Source organism: Arachis ipaensis, chromosome B10 (genome assembly GCF_059453495.1).
Source record: "Arachis ipaensis isolate K30076 ecotype BB chromosome B10, ASM5945349v1, whole genome shotgun sequence".
NCBI classification, from domain to species: Eukaryota; Viridiplantae; Streptophyta; class Magnoliopsida; order Fabales; family Fabaceae; genus Arachis; species Arachis ipaensis.
The window spans coordinates 103760580-103784620 of NC_142435.1; the positions used below are offsets into that span (position 1 = coordinate 103760580).

Below are 24041 nucleotides of genomic sequence, written 5' to 3' on the forward strand. Positions count from 1 at the left end.
TGGTTCACGAGTTTGATTGCCTCTCCTGACAACAGAGCATTCAAAGCTGTGAGATCAGAGTCTTCGTGGTATAAGCTAGAATCAATTGGCAGCATTCTTGAGATCCGGAAAGTCTAAACCTTGTCTGTGGTATTCTGAGTAGGATCCGAGAAGGGATGACTGTGACGAGCTTCAAACTCACAAATGTTGGGTGCAGTGACAATGTGCAAAAGGATCAATGGATCTTATTCCAACACTAGTGAGAACCGACAGATGATGAGCCCTACGAAATCCGTAGCTGGACCATTTTCCCTGAGAGGACGGATGGTAGCCATTGACAATGGTGATCCACCAACATACAGCTTGCCATGGAAGGAGCCTTGCGTGCGTGAAGAAGAAGACAGTAGGAAAGCAGAGATTCAGAAGACAGAGCATCTCTAAAATCTCAACCTGTTCTCCATTACTGCATAATAAGTATTATTTAATCCATGTTCTTTTACTCATTCCAATTAAAACTGAGAATTATTATTGATATCCTGACTAAGATTTAAAAGATAACCATAGCTTGCTTCAAGCCAACAATCTCTGTGGGATCGACCCTTACTCACGTAAGGTATTACTTAGACGACCCAGTGCACTTGCTGGTTAGTTGTGCGGAATTGCAAAAGTGTAATCACAATTTCACACACCAATAAGCCATGAATCTAGTCCAGTTTTCTCAGCATTAAATTCGAATTTTTGGGTGAAAAGTGTTGAGATTTTGGACTCTTTGATGTTATAGGATCCAACTAGCTTCAAGAAGAAGAGTACCCTTGTCTCCTTGATCTTCGGTTTTGGTAAGATTCTCAACCCTAGTAGAATTTTTTGGTTTATGATGTTGGGTATTGAGTTGTTGTGTTTGGGTGTGATAATCGTGGCTTAGGTAGTGTGTATGTGAATATTGAAATTTGATTGAGATTTTGGAAAGCTTGGAAAAGGGTTTTGGTGTGATAAAAATTTGTTCTTGGAGGTGTTGTGACCCTGAAAGCTTGTGGAAAAGTGATTTGGAAGTCCTCCGGGTTAAGCGGGGAAATCGGCTAAGGTATGGTCTCAGTTTCCTGTATCTAAAATGTAATGTGGTGTGAAAACTTAGGCTAGAGATCCTAAGATAGGATTTGAATGGTTGATGTTGTTGAATGGTTGAAATCAATTGTATGGTCATATATGTGATTATGAATATTGATGATGTGATGGTGTGATGCATGAGAGATATGCATGTTTTGATATATGATTAATGATTGATTGAGGTTGAATTGTGGGTGAAACCATGTTGAGAGTGAGGATGGTAATGATTGTATGTACTGATGGTTGATTGGAAATGGCGTTGTTGGAAATTAGAATGAGAAAAATACACATGACATGATATTGTGTTTGAAAATGGATTATTTGATGAGATTGGTTAATATGGTGGATTTGATGAGCGGATAATTTATACCCTTTTTGGTATTGTTTTTACATAGTTTTTAGTATACTTTAGTTACTTTTTATTATATTTTTATTAGTTTTTATGCAAAAATCACATTTCTGGGCTTTACTATGAGTTTGTGTGTTTTTCTGTAATTTCAGGTACTTTTTGGTTGAAATTGAGGGACCTGAGCAAAAATCTGATTCAGAGGCTGAAAAGGGACTGCAGATGCTGTTGAATTCTGACCCTCTTGTACTCGAAGTGGATTTTCTGGAGGTACAGAAGCCCAATTGGCGCGTTCTCAATTGATTTGGAAAGTAGACATCCTGGGATTTCCAGCAATATATAATAGTCCATACTTGGCCCGAGATTTGGTAGCAAAAACTGGCATTTAAACGCCAGCTCGTTACCCTAATCTGGTGTTAAACACCAGAACTGGCATAAAAGTTGGAGTGAAACGCCCAAACTGGCACAAAAGATGGAGTTCAATGCCAGGAATAGCCTATGCACGTGAAAGCTTCAGTGCTCAGCCTAAACACATACCAAATGGGCCCCAGAAGTGGATTTCTGCATTATCTATCTTAGCTTACTCATTTTTGGAAAACTTAGGTTACTAGTTGAGTATAAAAACTACTTTTAGAGATTTATTTTGTACCTCATGACATATTTACATCTGAATTTTGTATCTTCTACGGCATGAGTCTCTAAACTCCATGATTGGGGGTGAGGAGCTCTGCTGTGTCTCTATGGATTAATGCAATTACTACTGTTTTCCACTCAATCACGCTTGTTTTTATTCTAAGATATTCACTCGCACTTCAACATGATGAATGTGATGATCCGTGACACTCATCATCATTCTCAACCTATGAACGCGTGCCTGACAATCACTTCCGTTCTATCTTAGATTGAGTGTGTATCTCTTTGATTCCTGGTTCACGGGTTTGATTGCCTCTCCTGACAACAGAGCATTTCAAATCTGTGAGATCAGAGTCTTCATGGTATAAGCTAGAATCAATTGGCAGCATTCTTGAGATCCGGAAAGTCTAAACCTTGTCTGTGGTATTCTTAGTATGATCCGAGAAGGGATGACTGTGACGAGCTTCAAACTCACAAATGTTGGGCGCAGTGATAGTGTGCAAAAGGATCAATGGATCTTATTCCAACACTAGTGAGAACCGACAGATGATTAGCCCTACAAAACCCGTAGCTGGACCATTTTCACTGAGAGAACGGATGGTAGCCATTGACAACGGTGATCCACCAACATACAGCTTGCCATGGAAGGAGCCTTGCGTGCGTGAAGAAGAAGACAGTAGGAAAGCAGAGATTCAGAAGACAGAGCATCTCCAAAACCTCAACCTGTTCTCCATTACTGCATAACAAGTATTATTTAATCCATGTTCTTTTACTCATTCCAATTAAAACTGAGAATTATTATTGATATCCTGACTAAGAGTTACAAGATAACCATAGCTTGCAAAAGTGTAATCACAATTTCCCACACAAGTAAGGCATGAATCTAGTCCAATTTCCTCAGCATTAAATTCGAATTTTTGGGTGAATAGTGTTGAGATTTTGGGCTCTTTGATGTTATAGAATCCAACCAGCTTCAAGAAGAAGAGTACCCTTGTCTCCTTGATCCTTTTGTATAGTAAGATTCTCAACCCTAGTAGAATTTGTTGGTTTATGATGTTGGGTATTGAGTTGTTGTGTTTATGTGTGATAATCGTGGCTTAGGTAGTGTGTATGTGAATATTGAAACTTGATTGAGACTTCGGAAAGCTTGGAAAAGGGTTTTGGTGTGATAAAAATCTGTTCTTGGAGGTGTTGTAACCTTGAAAACTTGTGGAAAAGTGATTTGGAAGTGCTCCAGGTTAAGCGGGGAAATCGGCTAAGGTATGATCTCGGTTTCCTGTATCTAAAATGTAATGTGGTGTGAAAACTTAGGCTAGAGGCCCTAAGATAGGATTTGAATGGTTGATGTTGTTGAATGGTTGAAATCAATTGTGTGGTCATATATGTGATTATGAATATTGATGATGTTATGGTGTGATGCATGAGAGATATGCATATTTTGATATATGATTAATGATTGATTGAGGTTGAATTGTGGGTGAAACCATGTTGAGATTGAGGATGGTAATGATTGTATGTATTGATGGTTGATTGGAAATGGCATTGTTGGAAATTAGAATGAGAAAAATACACATGACATGATATTGTGTTTGAAATTAGATTATTTGATAAGATTGGTTAATATGGTGGGTTTGATGAGCGAATAATTTATACCCTTTTTGGTATTGTTTTTACATAGTTTTTAGTTTATTTTAGTTACTTTTTATTATATTTTTATTAGTTTTTATGAAAAAATTACATTTCTGGACTTTACTATGAGTTTGTGTATTTTTCTGTAATTTCAGGTACTTTCTAGCTGAAATTGAGGGACCTGAGCGAAAATCTGATTCAGAGGCTGAAAAAGGACTGCAGATGCTGTGGATTCTGACCCTCCTGCACTCGAAGTGAATTTTCTGGAGCTATAGAAGCCCAATTGGAGCACTCTCAATTGCGTTGGAAATTAGACATCTTGGACTTTCCAGCAATATCTAATAGTCTATACTTTGCCCGAGATTTGATGGCCCAAACTGGCATTCAAAGGTCCACTAAAGACCTTTTTTTAGAGTAAAACGCCCAAACTGGCACCAGAACTAGAGTTAAACGCCCAAACTGGCACCCAAGCTGGTGTTTAACTCCAAGAGTGGCCTATGCATGTGAAAGCTTCAATGCTCAGCCCAAGCACACACCAAGTGGGCCCCGGAAGTGGATTTCTGCGCTATCTGCACTTAGTTATTCATTTTCTATAATCCCTAGTAACTAGTTTAGTATAAATAGCACTTTTTACTATTGTATTAGAGGATTATGAGATTATCATCCTTGGACTTGGAGGCTGGCCACACGGCCATGCCTAGACTATTTTCTCTTATGTATTTTCTACGGTGGAGTTTCTACACCTCATAGATTAAGGTGCAGAGCTCTGCTATTCTTCATGAATTAATGCAAGTACTATTGTTTCTCTTTCAATTCACGCTTACTTCTTCTCCAAGATATACTCTCGTACTTAATTTAGTTAAATCAGAATGAAGGGGTGACCCATGACAATCACCCACTATCTTTGTTACTCGCTTAGCCAAGATCTGCGTGCCTGACAACCATAAGCGGTCTACATGATGTTCAACGTAGTAATTGGACGACATTTGGAGTATATTCTCTTGGGTATCTAATACACGGACCGAGTCCGTGAGATTAGTATATTCGTGGTATAGGCTAGAACCATTGGCAGCATTCCTGAGATCCGGAAAATCTAAACCTTGTCTGTGATATTCTGAGTAGGATCTGGGAAGGGATGACTGTGACGAGCTTCAAACTTGCGAATGTTGGGTGCAGTGACAGTGTGCAAAAGGATAAGGATCCTATTTCGACGCTAGCGAGAACCGACAGATGATTAGCCGTGCGGTAGCTGTACTTGGTATTTTTCATCTGAGACGAGAAATCTGACAGTTGATTAGCCGTGCAGAGATTGTACCTGGTATTTTTCATCCAAGAGGATCATAGAGCTTGCCATGGAAGGGAGCACGCATGATTGGAAGAAGACAATAGGAAAGCAGAGGTTCAGAAGCAACAAAGCATCTCCAAACGCTTATCTGAAATTCCCACCAATGAATCACATAAGTATCTTTATTTTATTTTATGTTTTATTTTTCTTCCAATTATTAAAACCTCATAACCAATTGAATACGCCTGACTGAGATTTACAAGATGACCATACTGGTTAGTTGTGCGGAGTTATAAAAAGTGTGAATCACAATTTCATGCACCAGGGTTGATGGTTTATAATTTTGATAAAAATGTCAACATTTGAGTTGAGGAGGCTTGAAGTGATTTTGGTATGTTTTGGTTGATTTTAAAAAGGGTTGGAATTGGTTTGTTTTGAAAATGGCACTTTGTGGTTTTGTATGAAAATGTGGTTTTTGGGCATACTTTGACGGAGCATAACTTGGACTCTGGATCCCCGATTTATGACAAACTTATTTAGAAATGAAATTGGATCCGGGATGTTTATGCTGTTTAAAGAACGGGTGAAAAATGACTTGAAACGGATAAGTTATGCCCGTCGGAAGATTGGGGTTTGAAACTATGAATTCTGCAGCTTTTAACTTAGTAAAATTTTTGGCAAAACGCACTCCCACGCGTAGGCGTGGCCGACGCGCATGCGTCGTTTTCAAATTTTCACTATCCACGCGTGCGCGTGGCCCACGTGTACGCGTCGATGAGCTAAATCAATTGACCAGCCAAAATTTCCGAGAGTTGTGCCTGAGTTGTGTTGGTTTTGTGCCTGGGGCATAAAACGTGCCCACGCGTACGCATGACTGATGCGTAGGCGTCACTTGGCTTTTCTCCCACCCACGCGTGCACGTGGAGGGAAGCGTACGCATCGCTGTGTCTTGATGCATTCCATGCGTGTGCGCGTGACCCTGTTTTCATCCCAAAGTTGATTTTTGAGTTTTCAAAGCCAAATTTCATACTTCTAAGCCTCCGATCTAGCCCTTTATGTCTTAAATCATTATGATAAGCCTAGCATTGGGAAGAAGCTAGGAAATGTGATAACTTGTGAATGAAGAAAGGGGAGAATTAATGATCAATGATGATCAAAGAGAATGTTATAAGATACGGAGGATGGTGGTGGAAGTGCCTTATATGCCATGAGCCAATGGGCTGTAGTTGTTAATAAATTGTCTGGTTATGGAATGAATTATGAGCCAGATGGCTGAGTTATTGCCGAATTATGGCTGAGCCATTATTGAATTATGAGTGAGTATGATTGTATATATGCTTATTGAATGAAATGTGAATTTTGCACTTCCACTATCTAAGATACGAGTTTTCCTGGGAGAAAGCAGTGGCTAGCCACCATGTACTCTAGGTGGAGACTCGATACTCTGCAGACCCTATGTCGTAAGTGTGGCCGGACACTGTGAAAGTTCCGGATGAGCTCGCCCCCGTCAATATACACCAGTGAGGGTGTTAGATATAAATTATGAATTATGTTGAGTATAACTCGAGTTGGGGATGCACGACAGAGGGACAGTCCAATGGTTAGCTACCAGGGCTTGTCGGGTTAGCTATATAACCGACAGATGATATCATCAGCCATTAGGACAGGCATTCATCATATGCATACTACGTGAATTGTTTGGATTTGCCTAATTGATTGCATATTACCTGATAATTGTCTAAATGTCATATCTACTTCCTATCTGTATATCTTCTTGTCTGATATAATTGTGTTTGCCATATTATGTTACTGTTGGTGGTTGGGAGGTCTGCAGGAATTGAAAAGGGAAATGTTAGTTAGACTGAAGATCTTTAGTCAGTTTCCATTTATGGTTTAGTCTATTTATAAGCTTTAAATTATTTGGTGGAAGTTCTAGGATTGCCTTCGACTTTCCCAGGATATTACATGTTAGATATATGGGTACTGTTACCATACTGAGAACCCCGGTTCTCACCCATGAGGATTTTGTGGTTTTCAGATGCAGGACATGAGGCTTCTCGTTGAGGCATGCTGGAGACTTCTGGATTAGCGAAGATCCTTGGTTCTTGGGATTTTACTTTGGTTTTATGTTTTCTCTTAGATACTTTTATCTCCACTAAATAATGTTTATAAATATACTGTTTGACTCCTCTAAGAGGTTGTTTTGGAAAATAGGTTTTGTATTTCGCTCTTTGGGTTTCCTTTGGGTTTCTTGCTTTATATATATTTGTATATACTTCTATGCTTGGGCCGGCTTTCTTCGCAACCGGGTCTTGAGTTTTGATATTCGTATTTTTGGCACTCTCTTGTTATGGTTCACGTTAGTCTATCCTTTATCTGTTCCGTTATGTTATCGATCGGAGTGTTGCGATTTTCAATTTAACGGTTTTGTTTTATCCCTTTTCTTCAAAGGCTCCTAGTTATAAACATTCTTCACAATACTATATGTACTAAATTTTATTTTTAGAGGTCATAATACCTCGCCACCTCTGTCTTATGACTTAAGCATAAGGCTCTGTGTGGTAGGGTGTTACAAGGGGGTGCTCTAGTATGAGATATTGATGAGTTTCATTAACTATTTTAGGGATTAAGGTAAGAGATCCTCAAACCCTTTTGATTTATGAGATTTTATAAATCCTAGGTTGATGTATGTATGAAATTGTGTATATTAGAGTATTGGGTCCTTTTGAGTACACATTTGGAACTTGGGATTAGCTTGTGGAGTTTTTGGGTGAGCTTTGAAGTGGAAAATTCAAGTTTTTGGTGTGAACATCCGTAACTAAAAGTACGGTTTAAGTTTCATTTAAGTACCGTGTGTGTGATGAGAATTCATAGGCTAGATGCCCCTAAGATTAAGTTTGGATTGTGTAATTGGTTGGTATTAATATGCATAGTTGATATGTTGTGGTAATTAATGATTGGGATAAGATTTATATGATTTTGCATATTTGGTGTGTTGAGTATTTGATGATTTAGATAATGATTATATGTTTGTGGATTATATATTGAATTGGTGAATTTGTGTCGGAGGCCAGAAAAAGGTAAGAACGGTAAGGTGATAGATGTATTATATGAATGATGTTTGAAATTGAATGGGAATTTAAAAATGATTTTGTGAAAAGTTAGAATGAATGATAGGATATTAGTGAATTGAGGATTGAGATGTGAAATGGATAAAAATTGAGTTAAAATAAGTAAATGAAGTAGGTTTAAATTTGGTTGAGTGTATGAATGTGAAATGGGTTAGTTTGTAGTAAAATTGTTGAGTGAAAATGATTTTGGCTTGTGAACAATTGAAAGAATTGGTAAATGTGTGTTTTTGGTTAAAATACATTTTTGGCCAACTTCGGCGGGCCATAACTCGGTCCTCGGAGTTGAAAAACTTTTAAAATTGGATTTTTATGAAAATTCATTTATCGATCTTTCCAACGGTTTAAGAATGGTTGAAAAATGAATTTTGTACCAAAAGATATGAAGACTTGAAAATTGGGTTCAAAAATTGATTTTTACACTTAACAGGTTTTTGGCAATTTTGCAACACACGCGTATGGGAAAAGAGGAATGCGTATGTGGCAGTGTCGAAATTGCCCACTCACGTATGCGGATGTAGTACGCGACGCAAGGGGAAGCTCCTGTTTTCAACACTCACGTACGCGAATTTATGCATGCATACGCACAACCCTCAGAATTTGGAAAAGTATATTTTTAAGTCTTTTAACCATTCTTTGGGCCTTCTAAACTTTTATAAACTTCGATACGAGTCTAGAGCCGGTGGAATTGAAGATGGACGAGTTAGGGATAAAGTCAAATGAATTGAGTTAGTAAAATTGAGATAAATAAACAAGATGTTAAGTGACATATGATGATTATGATTGAGATGAATGATAATGAGAGTGAATGGATAATAATGAATGAACTTACTTAAGATTGAATATGAATTGAGATGAGATTGATAATGAGAATGATGATGATCATGAGATTGATAATGAGGATGATGGTGAAGAGTGATGGGCACTACATCCCGGGATGACTAGGCGAGTTGAGGTAGAGGATTCCCTCTCTCGTGTTGTGATTATGATTAAAGAGACAATAAGATTTGTGTTGTGAGGACGGTGGTGTTATCCCGTTCACGTAAAGGTAAGTTGAGATTCAGGACTCTCTTACTTGCTGTGATAAACAAGTTGAGGTTGAGGATTCCCTCTCTTGTTATGGTAGACAAGCTTGAGGTTAAGGATTCCCCCATTTGTCGCACTAGAGATTTGAATAGAAAGTTGAGGATTCCCTTAAGTTTAATTCTATAATTATTAATTTGAATTGCAGGTATATCTGCTTATGTTGAATTGAAATGAGTTTTGAATTTAAATGGTGAGGATGGCGGTTGGATCTCGCTCACTGATAGGCAAGCTGAGATAGAAGATTCTTTCTCTTGCTGTAATGGTGATCATTGGATATTTTATACGCTTTTTGTCATCATTTCATATAGTTTTTAGTATGTTTTGTTTAAGTTTTATTAAGTTTTCATAGATTTTAGTGCAAAATTCACATTTTTTATTCTACTTTGAGTTTGTGTGTTTTTATGCAATTTTAGGTATTTTCTGGGTGAAATTGAGGAGTTGGAGCAAAAGTCTAATTCAGAGACAGAGAAAGTGCTGTAGATGCTGTCATGATCTTACTTCCTTGCACTTGAAAGAGCTTTTCTGGAGCTACCAATGTCCAAATGGAGCGTTTTTAATGGCTATGGAAAGCTAACATCTATAGCTTTCCAGAAATATATAATAGTTCATACTTTGCTTCAGAATTGAAGGCCTAAAATTGGCGTTCAACGCCAGCCTCTAGCTCTATTCTGGCGTCCAACGTCCACAAAGGACCCCCAAGCAGGCGTTCAATGCCCTAGAAGCCTTCTAGCACGTGGATCTCAATCAAGCTTAGCCCAAACACGCACCAAGTAGGCCCCAGAAGTGGATTTTTGCACTAAAAGACTGTTTTACCCTTCTTATGTAATCCTTAGTCATTAGTCTAGTATTTATTTGAGAACTTTTACACTTCTCAAGGACCTTCAGACACTTTACACATTTTACATTGTATTTTTCTATCAGTATAAGTTTCTAAACCTCTTAGGTTGAGGGGAGGAGCTCTGTTGAGTTTTATGAATTAATAAGGTATTACTGTTTCATCTTCAATCCGTGTTTGATTCTCTATTCTAAGATGTATCTTCGTTCTTCATCAATATGAATGCGTTGAACCAGCACAAGGTTATCTCATTCTACATGGGTTCAGAGTGAGTCTTTCATCAGACAATGATGAACCACTAGCTTGATTATACATCTCTTAGACGACTAATCCACAACTTCCTTGAGGACTTCTTGAGACACTAGTTCAGCCGAGGTATGGGGAGTTTAGAGTCTTTGTGGTAGAGGCTAGAACCAAAGGTGCAGCATTCTCTAATTTGGAAGACTCGACCTTGTCTGTGGCATTTTGAGTAGGATCATCAAGAGGAATGTACTGCAGGAGCTTCACCCTTAATCAGAATGGATCCGCACTAACCCTAGGGTTCAGATCTAGAGGAGCATTTGCAACCTCTCAAGAAAGGTGTTGATCACATACAACCTGCCATAGAAGAAATCATTCACAGTTGGAGGAGACAGTAAGATCGGATTAATCCAGAAGAACAAAGCATCTCCAAACCTTAACCATCTTCTTATCATTCGAATTCATAATTACTGAGTAACGTTTTCTTTATTTTTCTTTTATGTGCTTTAAAAAAATGATGTTGTGAAAACTGTCTCTCAATAATTTTCTACCGACAAGTGCACCGGATTGTCGTCAAGTAAAAACTCACTGTAGAGTGAGGTCGAATCCCACAGGGATTGGTTGGTTGATCAATGTTAATTAGAGAATTGTTCTAGTTGAACGAAATCCGATTTGAAATTGGGATCACAGAATGAAAATGGGCGGAAAGCTTAAATTTCAAGAAATTAAATGAACAGAAATTAAATTGCAGAATGTAAAAGCAGAAACTTAAATTGCAAGAAATTAAATGGGAATGGGGAAATTGAGCATCAAATTAAAGACAAAATGTAAAAGAATGGGTAGATCAGAGATGGGAGAGCTCATTGGGGTCAGGAGATGTTATAATTCTCCGGATCAAATTCATTTTCATCTCTTCCTCAATCAATGCATTCATTGATCTCCTTGGCAATCTTAGGTGATTGGATCCCAATTTCTTGGCAATCCAATCTCTCTAAGCATGAACAATTGCCCAATTCCTTGATTTAAGTGCTAATGGGAAGAGATGAGGTATGGTCACTGATTATACCACACATATTCATAGATCAAAATGTTGGTAGGATTACATGTCACGATATCCATCCAAACCCTAATCTAATCCAATGTGAGAAAGCATTTCTAGCATGATCTCCTCATTTCGCTTCCAAGGTTCAGAGGAGATCCAATTATGGGTAGCTTCTTTCCGAAGACAACTATCCACTAGGATGAAGAACGAAAGCTTTCTAGCAAGATCAAGAGAAAAGAAAGAAGAAGAAGTATGGAAACTAATATCGATCCATTGAATTACACAAAGCTCCCTAACCCAATGAAAGGGGTTTAGTTGTTCATAGCTCTAGAAATGGAAAATGAAATAGAAATGTACATTACAGAAGAGCAAAAAATGAAGAGAAAGTAAAATTGGGCAGAGTTTCAGTACTCGCTCTCAGCCCCCTACTAACTTAAATTCTAAGCTAATTATACACTTCCTTCAATTGATCTCTCAGGCTTGGATGTGGGCCTTGGCCTTTTATTGAAGCAGATTCAAATGGCTTGCCAAGGTGTTGAAGATGGACGGTGGCAAATTAATGATTCTACCCAAAATCTGAAGTTACTAGTAGTGACGTTTGCCTCAACGTTGGGGAGCCAACGTTACGTTCAACACTGCTTACTTGTGCGTGCGCACACCTTTGAGTTTTTCTTCCTGTGCGAACGCACACCATGTCGTGCATACGCACACTATGCTTTTTGGGCAGCTTGAATTTTGAAGAGCTATCGAAGATGTTGGACCAAGCGTTGGGGTGGAAACGTTACTGCAAACGATGGGACTTGTGCATACGCACGCTGCTCTGTGCGTGTGCACACATTCTTTTTTTTCTTTTTGTGCGGCCGCACACCATGCTGTGCGTATGCACGCATAGCAGAACTCCCAGCTCCAGTTTCTAATCATCTGTCATAGACGTTTGACCCAGTGTTGGGCTGGCAACGTTGCCTCCAACGTTGCTACCCGTGCGTGCGCACACTACCTTGTGTGTGCGCACACTTCTGAATTTCTCTTTCTATGTGTACGCACACTATGCCGTGCGTACGCACACAAGGTGATTTTCACAAGTCCAGAATGGAGCATCCTTGAAGACGTTGGAGGTAACGTTGGTGATCCATCGCTCCCTCCAACATTGGCACCAGTAAGTTTAGATGTCCCCACGTTTGAGGCAACATTAGTGAGCCAACTTGGCCACCAACGTTGCTTCCTTTTCTTCATTCCATGGCCATTTTTCCTTGATTCTTCATGCTTCTCTTTACCTATCATCAACACATATATGCATCAAAGCTTTGCTAAAGTCATGAGAATTTGCATCATTCTTAGCATACACGTAATTATTGCCAAAATCTCATGAAAATGCATCAAATTACGCATGTTTGAATGATTCAAGGTATGTATGAATCTCCCATCCTAATGCTTGCTTATAGCTCAAGAAAGTGCATAAAACCTACTGAAAACAAAAGAAAACGGCTAGTGAAACTAGCCTAAGATGCCTTGGCATCACAAGACCAAACTTAAATCTTGCTTGTCCCCAAGCAAGCACTGAATTATGAGAAGAGAGAATGAAACAGAAGGCAATACATGTCCATATCAGCAAGTGATTGAAAGTGATTCATGGGGTTTTATGCAGAAAGTGTTCCAGCCCACTTTTTATTAATTCTTAGGTAAGGAATGTCCCTTTAAGCATCAACTAACATACTGCTATGACCCCTTATTATTCATCCTTGGTTTTTGATTTCTTTCACTTAGAACTTATTTCTCCCTTGTAGCTTAGTGTCATGTGTTGTAGCAGCTTTTTAGCTTATTTTCACTCAACACATTTTTACCACAGACACTTGGCTCACAATTCTTCTTAAGACATTGGTGCCCAGCACCTCTTTGGGTTACTAAATGCCTTGTAACTAGGTTGCTCTTGATAATGGACTTTCGATTGATAATCCCGGGTTAGTTAACCCAAGTTACCAAGTGTTAAGGCACTCCATAGAACCTAATCATCCAAGCAGATCCTAGTACAAAGACAGCATAGGCATATGTCTTAAGGTCCAAGCTATTGGTGTCTAGCTTTGTTCTTTATTTATTCCATTTTTGTTTCCACTTTTGGCTTTTCTTTTTCTTTCTTTTTATTTGTTTTTTTTCTTCCAAGGATTTCTATTTGCTAAGATTCATATACAGCAGCCTAGTTTACACTAAAGAAGGACATTCTGCCCTTTATTAGTTTATTAGTGAGCTAGCTACACCATCGGACATACATACCACCACTCAATCTTTATTTTATTCCTTGCCACATGGAACCATTTCACTTCTGATCAAACATTTCTTTTATTTAATTAAAACAAGCAGGACAAGCATACATTCAAGCAAGTGAAATTCACCCAGACACTTAGACTAAAACATTTATTTGAAATTAAAGGAATTAAACAAACAGAATTCAGACCTAAGTATACTATTCAGCAAGGGTATATTCAAACTTCCAATATCAGCAATTCAAAGGACAAGCAATTAAGTGACAATACAACATTTTGGCATCTTCTTTGTTGTTCATCACTCTTCCTAGTCTTGGTATTCTCTTTCTCCCTGGATGATGGTGCATAGATTTCCCAAAGGTTTGATTGTCTGCCTACAAAACTATTGGAATTTGCTTGTTCCCCAAGCACTCAAGAAATGGTAAGTCTATATGTATGCTTGTGATTTTCAGAACTTAAGTTGGTGTGTGAACACCAAACTTAATTCCTTTCTTACTTCTAAATGCAGCAAGGTGAACATACATGTGAAACTACAAGTGCTTTTATTAAAAAGTTAAACTATGACTGAAAATAAAAAATTTTGTCAAGTAGTTTTTCTGATTGTTTGGGGCTTCTAACCAATTATGATAAAAAAATGCAATGTGCTCATTAGAGAAGTCTATGGTAAAAGACCAAACTTAGAATTGCACATTCATCTCTGAATTTCTTTGGTGTGCAACACCAAATTTAGCTCCTTGCAATGCTGAGAAGTCTTCTTGACTCTTTTATTGACTAGCTTATGAAAAGAACATCACCTTTGGTTGGGTTGCCTCCCAACAAACGCTCTTTTAACATCACTAGCTTGACATTTTCTCCATTAGTTGAGCTGATACTTCATCTTGGGTCCTTCTCCCATACTGCCTAGGTAGTGTTTGAGCCTTTGTCCATTCACAGTGAAGGTCTACTTTGAGTTTTCTTCCATGATTTCTATGTGTCCATAAGGTGAGACCTTGGTGACCAAAAAAGGTCCTGACCACCTTGACTTTAGCTTTCCAGGAAATAACTTTAGCTTGGAGTTGTAAAGAAGCACTCTCTGTTCTTCTTCAAAGCTTCTTGGTGCCAACTTGAGGTCATGTTTCTCCTTTGCCTTTTCCTTGTAAATTTTGGCATTTTCATAGGCTTGGGATCTGAATTCTTCCAATTCTTGCAGTTGCAAAAGCCTCCTTTCACCAACAACATTGTTATCAAGGTTTAGCAGCTTGAGGGCCCAGAATGCTTTGTGTTCAAGCTCCAATGGTAGATGACAAGCCTTCCCATACACCAATTGATATGATGACATCCCTATTGGTGTTTTGAAGGCTGTTCTATATGCCCAAAGAGCATCATCCAACTTCTTTGACTAATCTTTTCTTGAAGCTCCCACAGTCTTTTCTAAGATCCTTTTTAGCTCTCTGTTGGATATCTCTGTCTGCCCACTTATTTGGGGATGGTAGGGTGTGGCAACTTTGTGATTTACTCCATACCTCAGGAGGAGACTTTCCAATCGTCTGTTACAAAAATGGCTTCCTCCATCACTGATAAGAGCTCTAGGCACCCCAAATCGGCTAAAGATATTTTTTCTGAGAAAGTTCATCACCACCTTATTATCATTTATTGGAGTTGCAATGGCTTCTACCCATTTTGATACATAATCCACTGCCACCAAGATGTATTTATTTGAGTATGAGGTTAGAAATGGTCCCATGAAATCAATCCTCCATACATCGCTGGCATTCATTGTAGTGCTGTACCATTTATTTTGCATCCTTGAAAATTGTTGGCTAAAAGAATCCACATTGTAGTACTTTGGCCGCAGTCTTTTCTCCTCCAAAATGTCACCCATAACTAGAAGCATGACAATTCCATAAAACTTCCCTTCCTTCTTCCTCTGAGATGCATCTTCTAAGTATTCCATCTGAACATTTCTTGAAAAGGTAAGGTTCATCCCAGATGAAGTACTTGGCATCATTAATAAGCTTCCTCCTTTTATCCTTGTTGAATTCTAGAGGCACCTCCCCATTGGCCTTAAAATTTGCAATGTCTGAAAACCATGGTGCCTTGTGAACTAACATCAGTTGCTCATCAGGGAAACATTCATTTATATTCAAGCTGTGTGTGCTTCCTTCTTCACAAGGAATCCTTGACAAGTGATATGTTACCTTGTTCTCCACTTCTTTGTTGTCCTTAATCTCAATGTTGAACTCCTACAGCAACAAAATCCACCTTATCCACCTTGGTTTTGATTCTTGCTTGGCAAGTAAATATTTCAATGCTGCATGATCAGTAAAAACAATCACTTTAGATCTAATGAGATATGATCTAAACTTATCAAATGCAAATATTATTGCCAGTAGTTCCTTTTTAGTAGTTGTGTAGTTCTTTTGGGTTTCATTTAGGACTTTGCTGGCATAGTATATAACATGAACTGAGCTGCCTTTCCTCTGTCCTAACACTGCCCTAATTGCAACATCTGATGCATCACACATCAGTTCAAAGGGTAAATTCCAGTTAGGTGGGGCAATGATAGGTGCTGAGGAAAGCTTTTTCTTCAGAGTTTCAAAAGCCAGCATGCAATTCTAATAAAATACAAAAGGTGTATCAGAGACAAATAAGTTGCTCAAAGGTTTAGCTATTTTTGAAAAATCTCTGATAAACCTTCTGTAAAATCCAGCATATCCTAAAAAACTCTTAATTGCCTTGACATTGTTAGGTGGAGGTAATTTCTCAATTAATTCTACCTTAGCTCTGTCCACCTCAATGCCTTTGTTAGAGACTTTATGACCAAGGACTATTCCCTCTGTCACCATAAAATGGCATTTCTCCTAATTCAAAACCAAGTTGGTCTCTTGGCATCTCTTTAGCACCAAGGCGAGGTAGTGTAGGCAATTAGGGAAGGAATCCCCAAATACTGAAAAGTCGTCCATAAAGACTTCAATGAATTTTTCAATTATGTCTGAAAAGATAGACAGCATGCATCTTTGGAAAGTTGCCGGTGCATTGCACAATCCAAATGGCATGCATCTGAAAGCAAATACTCCATATGGACAAGTGAATGATGTTTTCTCCTGGTCTCTTGGATCAACTACTATTTGATTGTATCCTGAATATCCATCCAAGAAGCACGCAAGCATTTCTAGCATCTGGTCCATGAAAGGGAGTGGGAAATGATCCTTTCTTGTAGATTCATTAAGCTTTCTATAGTCAATGCATATCCTCCATCCTGTGACAGTTCTTGTAGGGATGAGTTCATTCTTTTCATTGGGCACTATAGTGATACCTCCCTTCTTAGGAACCACTTGGATAGGGCTCACCCATGGGCTATGTGAAATTGGGTAGATCACCCTTGCCTGCCAAAGCTTCATAACCTCCTTTTGCACCACTTCTTTCATGACTGGATTCAATCTTCTCTGGGCTTGAATGGAGGGCTTAGCATCTTCTTCTAACAGGATCTTATTCATGCATATGGATGAGCTTATCTCTTTCAAATCAGCAAGGGTCCATCCAATGGCATCTTGGTGTTTTTGCAGCACCTTGATTAACTCCTCTTCCTGTTTTTGACTAAGGGCATAATTGATGATTACAGGGTAACTTTCATCACTTCCTAAGTATGCATACTTGAGAGTGGGAGGTAATGCTTTCAGTTCCAGTTTAGGTGCTCCTTTCTCTTCTTTCTTTTCCTTTGGTGCACTTGAGATGGATGCCTCAGCTGATTGGATTTCTGCAACCTCAATGTCTAGTGTGGAATCCTCCTTTGTCACTTCTTCAAGTGTTTCTTCCAATGTTTCTTGCACCACAATTTTCACTGTATCCAACCTCATACACTCTCCTAGTGATTCCCGTGGGTAGCTCATGGCCTTGAACACATTAAACACCATTTTTTCATCATGCAACCTAAGGGTAAGTTCACCCTTTTGGACATCAATGATGGCTCCAACAGTGGCTAAAAATGGCCTTCCCAAGATTATTGAAGCTTTGGCTTCTTCCTCCATATTCAACAGGGAAGATGAAGTCTCCCACCTTTACCAACAAATCTTCTACTATTCCATGAGGGAATTTGAATGATCGGTCTGCCAATTCGAGAGCCATTCTTGTTGGTTTGGCTTCCTCAATTTTCATTCTTTTCATCATTGTTAAGGACATCAAATTTATGCTAGCTCCCAAATCACATAAGGCTTTCTCCACTGTGATTTCTCCTATGATGCAAGGAATTTGGAAGCTTCCTGGGTCTTTCAATTTCTGAGGCAATTTGTGTTGGGTGATAGCACTACATTCTTCAGTTAGCGCCACAGTTTCATCATTCTTTCAGCTTCTCTTCTTGGTCATTAATTCATTCAGAAACTTAGCATAGAGTGGCATCTGCTCTAGTGCTTCAGCAAATGGGATGTTGATATGAAATTTCTTGAAAATCTCCAAGAATCTGGAGAATTGGCTGTCCTTTGCATTCTTCACTAGGCGTTGAGGGTAAGATGCTTTAGGGACATATGGCATTAGGACTTCTTCTTCTTTAAGTAGATTGGGGGCATGTGTTTGTGCTTTTTCCTTGTCACTTGAACTTCCTCTGCTTCCTTCTCTTGAGTTTCCTTTGAGGTCTCTGATAAACCACTATTTCATGATTTATTTTCTGCTCAATTGAGTGGTTTTTATCAACTCTTTACCCATTTATTCATACTATTTGCATGGTTTTACATTTACCTTCCTAATTATGTGCTTTGATTGAAAACATGCTTCTTTGATCTTATATTTGCTTATTATTAATCCTCTCTTATTACCATTAGATGCCTTGATGTGTGTGTTAAGTGATTTCAGAGATTACAAGGCAGGAATGGCTCAGAGGATGGAAAAAAAGCATGCAAAAGTGGAAGGAATACAATAAGTTGGAGAAATTGCTAAGCTGTCCAGCATGACCTCTTCGCACTCAAACGGCTATAACTTTAGCTACAAGGGTTCAAATGACGCGGTTCCAGTTGCGTTGGAAAGCTAACGTCTGGGGCTTCGATTTGATATATAATATGATATAGTTTCTCTGATGCTAGGTGACGCGACCGCGTGATCTATGCGGCCGCGTCGCAGTGACGAAAATCAGCGCGTTTTGAATTCGAAACCAGCGAATTCTGGACGGTTTTTGACCCAGTTTGCGGCCCAGAAAACACGGATTAGAGGCTATAAAGTAGGAGAATACATCCATTCATGAGGGAGGTTCTCACATTCACAATTTTAGGAGTAGATGTAGTTTTTAGAGAGAGAGGTTCTCTCCTCTCTCTTAGGATTAGGATTTAGGATTTCTCTTAGTTTTAGGAGTGACTCTCAATCCCAGGTTTAATATTCCTTTTACTTTATATTCCTCTTTTTACTTTCAGATGCTTCAATGCTTGTATTAGATATGTTGCCCAATTGGCTTATGAACTTTTCATGTTAAGATCTGCATATTTTATTTACTATTATTTGAGGTATTTCAGATTTAAGATTGCTTTGCTTTATTTATATTAATGCTTTTAATTTAATTTAGATATTTTCTTCCTTTTGGCTTTGGTTAGGTAATTGGTAACACTTGAGTCGTCAAACTCAAGAGTGGTTGAAATTGGTAGATTTTGCTTTAGCTAGGATTGCTCTAACACTAGTCCCTCCACAGGAGTTGACTAGGACTTGAGAATCAAGCTAATCAGTCCACTTAACCTTCCTTTGTTTAATAAAGGCTGACCAAGTGGGATTAAAACCCAATTCTCTTCACACTTGATAAGGATAACTAGGATAGGAATTCCAATTCTTATACATTGCCAAGAGATTTTATTATTATTATTTTATTTTACTTGTCATATAATATATTCCCTCCTTACTTCCAAAACCCCAATTTACAAACTCATAACCAATAATAAAAACATACCTCCCTGCAATTCCTTGAGAAGACGACCCGAGGTTTGAATACTCGGTTATCAATTTCAAAGGGGTTTGTTACTTGTGACAACCAAAACGTTTGTATGAAAGGACTTTTGAAGGTTTAGAAACTATACTTGCAACGAGGATTTATCCGCAAATTTCTAGACCACGCAAAAGTTCTCTCATCAGTCTCTTTCAATTCCTTTCCACTTCTGAGAGTAATAGCCTTGCATTCCTCCCTTGAGTTTGCTTTAATGGCATTACAAGGGTTATGGCCAGGAGCTTGCTTGGTTAGATATCTAATTTGTGCTTCAAGTTTCTGAATGGCAGCATCTTGGTTTTGCATATTGGATCTCACCTCCTCCTTGAAATTTTTCATGTCTTGAGACTCCTTGCAAAGGTTGGTGAGCATAGCTTCAATCCTGGATAGTTTATCCTCTGATGGTGGATTTGGAATTGGTTGTTGAGGCTGATTGGCTTGGGCTTGATATGGTGGCTGAGAAGGATTGTTGTATGGGTGTTGATATGATCTTGGGTTGGATTATTGGTAGGTGTACTAGTTGGTGTTATGATGTTTCTGATCTTGGCCTTGGGTTTATTGGTTTCCCCACCCAAAGTTTGGGTGGTTCCTCCAACTAGGGTTATAGGTTTTAGAATATGGATCATGAATTTGCCTAGATGAATTCCCAAGGTAATTGGCTTCCTTCCAGTTAACTCCTTCCTCTTTGTCCAACTTTCCTTGAGTTGATGGTTGAGTATAGATGGTTGCAACCTGATTCTTCTCCATTTGCTTGGTCAAATTAGCTAGTTGCTTAGTGATAATCTTATTCTGTCCCAGGATTGCATCCATTTGGTTTAATTCCATAACTCCTTTGTTGTTGCTTCTGTCTGAGGCATAGAAATACTCATTGTCAGCCACTGTTTCAATGACATCAATGGCTTCCCCAATAGTCTTCTTCTTGTTAAGGGAGCCTCCAGATGAGTGGTCTATAGCTTTCTTTGATTCATAGGAAAGTCCCTCATAAAAGATATGCAGTTGCACCTATTCATTGAACATCTCAGGTGGAAATTTCCTTGTCAAATCTTTGAATCTCTCCCAGGCTTCATATAAGGTTTCACCATCCTGCTGTCTGAATGTCTGCACCTCAATTCTCAGTCTATTCACTCTTTGAGGAGGGTAGAACCTTGCTGAGAATCTATTTATCACATCTTCCCAGGTTGTCAAGCTTTCTTTGGAAAATGATTCTAGCCATTTGAATGCTTTGTTCCTCAAAGAAAATGGAAACAGTAGCAATCTATAGGTGTCAAGATGAACACCATTAGATTTAACTGTATCATAGATCCTTAGGAATGTAGTGAGATGCTGATTAGGGTCTTCTTGAGCACTTCCTCCGAAAGAGCAATTGTTTTGGACGAGTGTGATGAGTTGAGGCTTCAATTCAAAATTATTAGCATGGATGGTTGGCTTTTGAATGCTGCTACCACAGTTTCCTAGGTTTGGATTGATGTAAGATCCTAGAACTCTCCTCTCTTGTCTAGCAAGGTTGGCTATGCCTCCTTTGGCATAATTGTTCACTTCTCCTTCATGATAGTTTTCCATATCATCCTCCATGTTTATATCCAAGTCTTCATCTTATTCCTCTGCACCAATGGCTTTCTTTCCTCTTGCTTCCCTCCTTAATCTAAGGGAAGTTCTTTCTGGTTCACTGTCAAAAGAAGTTGAAACCCATCTTCTACCTGTCATACAAGTGACAAAACAGACAGCAAATAGCAAGTGAAAATTTCATAGTTAATGAAAAAGTATGGTTAGAGCAATTGAGGTAATTAATCAAACAGTTAATAAGTTAGTGGATTAGTTTTGCTGGAAAGTAAGATAATAAAGAAAAATAGAGAGAAACAACTAAAATTGCAGAAAGTAAATGTAACAGCAGAAATTGAAATTCAATTAATCCAAAGAAAAGAAAAATGCTCAATCTAGTTATCCTCCAATTTAGTAATTTTCAATACAAAACCAATCCCCGGCAACGGCGCCATAAACTTGATGTCGTGAAAACTGTCTCTCAACAATTTTCTACCGGCAAGTGTACCGGATTGTCGTCAAGTAAAAACTCACTGTAGAGTGAGGTCGAATCCAACAGGGATTGGTTGGTTGATCAATGTTAATTGGAGAATTGTTCTAGTTAAACGAAATCCGATTTGAAATTGGGATCACAGAATGTAAATTGGCGGGAAGCTTAAATTACAAGAAATTAAATGAACAGAAATTAAATTGCAGAATGTAAGAGCAAAAACTTAAATTGTAAGAAATTAAATGGGAATAGGGAAATTGAGCATCAAATTAAAGACAGAATGTAAAAGAATGGGTAGATCAGAGATGGGAGAGCTCATTGGGGTCAAGAGATGTTATAATTCTCTAGATCAAATTCATTTTCATCTCTTCCTCAATCAATGCATTCATTGATCTCCTTGGAAATCTTAGGTGATTGAATCCCAATTCCTTGGCAATCCAATCTCTTTAAGCATGAACAATTGCCCAATTCCTTGATTTAAGTGCTCATGGGAAGAGATGAGGTATGGTCACTGACTATACCACACATATTCATAGATCAAAATGTTGGGAGGATTACATGTCACGATATCTATCCAAACCCCAATCTAATCCAATATGAGAAAGCATTTCTAGCATGATCTCCTCATTCCTCTTCCAAGGTTCAGAGGAGATCCAATTATGGATAGCTTCTTTCCTAAGACAACTATCCACTAGGATGAAGAACGAAAGCTTTCTAGCAAGATCAAGAGAAAAGAAAGAAGAAGTATGAAAACTAATATTAATCCATTGAATTACACAGAGCTCTCTAACCCAATGAAAGGGGTTTAGTTGTTCATAGCTCTAGAAATGGAAAATGAAATAGAAATGTACATTGCAGAAGAGCAAAAAATGCAGAGAAAGTAAAATTGGGCAGAGTTTCAGTACTCTCTCTCAGCCCCCCTACTAACTTAAATTCTAAGCTATTTATACACCTTCTTCAATTGATCTCTCAGGCTTGGATGTGGGCCTTGGCCTTTTATTAAAGCAGATTCAAATGGCTTACCTTGGTGTTGAAGATGGACGGTGGCAAATTAACGATTCTGCCAAAATTCTGAAGTTACTGGTAGTGACGTTTGCCTCAACATTCGGGAGCCAACGTTACGTTCAACGCTGCTGACTTGTGCGTGCGCATAGTGCCCTGTGCGTGGCACACCTTTGAGTTTTTCTTCCTGTGCGTACGCACACTATACTTTTTGGGCAGCTTGAATTTTGAAGAGCTATCGAAGACGTTGGACCAAGCGTTGGGGTGCAAATGTTACTGCATACGTTGGGACTTGTGCGTACGCACGCTGCTTTGTGCGTGCACACACTTTCTTTTTTTCTCTTTGTGCGGCCGCACACCATGTTGTGCGTACGCACGCATAGCAGAACTCCCAGCTCCAGTTTCTGATCATCTGTTGTGGACGTTTGACCCAGCGTTGGGCTGGCAACGTTGCCTCTAACGTTGCTACCCGTGCGTGCGCACACTTCTGAATTTCTCTTTCTGTGTGTACGAACACTATACCGTGCGTACGCACACAAGGTGATTTTCACAAGTCCAGAATTGAGCATCCTTGAAGACGTTGGAGATAGCGTTGGTGATCCAACACTCCCTCCAACGTTGGCACCAGCAAGTTTAAATTTCCCCACGTTTGAGGCAACGTTGGTGAGCCAACTTGGCCACCAACGTTGCTTCCTTTTCTTCATTCCATGGCCATTTTTCCTTGATTCTTCATGGTTCTCTTTACCTATCATCAACACATATATGCATCAAATCTTTGCTAAAGTCATGAGAATTTGCATCATTCTTAGCTAGCATACACGTAATTATGGCCAAAATCCCATGAAAATGCATCAAATTACACATGTTTGAATGATTTAAGGTATGTATGAAACTCCCATCCTAATGCTTGCTTATAGCTCAAGAAAGTGCATAAAACCTATTAAAAAAAAAGAAAAAGGCTAGTGAAACTAGCCTAAGATGCCTTGGCATAAAAAAACAAACAACTTTTCTATCCGCCTGACTAAGATCTACAAGATAACCATATCTTGCTTCAAATTACAATCCTTATGGGATCGACCTTGACTCACTCAGGTATTACTTGGACGACCCAGTGCACTTGCTGGTTCAGTTGTGTGAAGTGTAATTCTGTGCACCAAGTTTTTGGCACCGTTGTCGGTCGAGTTTGAACAAACTAACAGATTATCTTGTTGCTTAGATTAGGACCAGACACTACAACATTTTGGGTCTATGGCCACGGTTTTTTTGGCCACGGTAAAAAACCGTGACCATAGACCCTCTATGGTCACGGTTTTTTAGGGTGACCAAAAAAAAAGCTATGGTCACAGTTTTTTTGGAAAGGGTTACCATAGAGTACCTATGGTCACGGTTTTTTAAAAAAGGGTGGCCTAAAAGGATCTATGGTCACGGTTTTGAGGGGTGACCTAAAGGGGTCTATGGTCACGGTTTTTTACAGTGACCAAAAAGGGTCTATGGTCACGGTTTTTCAAAAAAG

General features: G+C 38.8%; 1 non-coding gene across 1 annotated transcript; it reads left to right on the top strand.

The window, feature by feature from the left end:
- Nucleotides 1–20512: 20512 nt before the first annotated feature.
- On the top strand, nt 20513–20616 carry LOC148581153 (small nucleolar RNA R71). Its single transcript, XR_015899279.1, has one exon. It is a non-coding gene; the product is annotated as a small nucleolar RNA R71 (small nucleolar RNA).
- Nucleotides 20617–24041: the final 3425 nt, after the last annotated feature.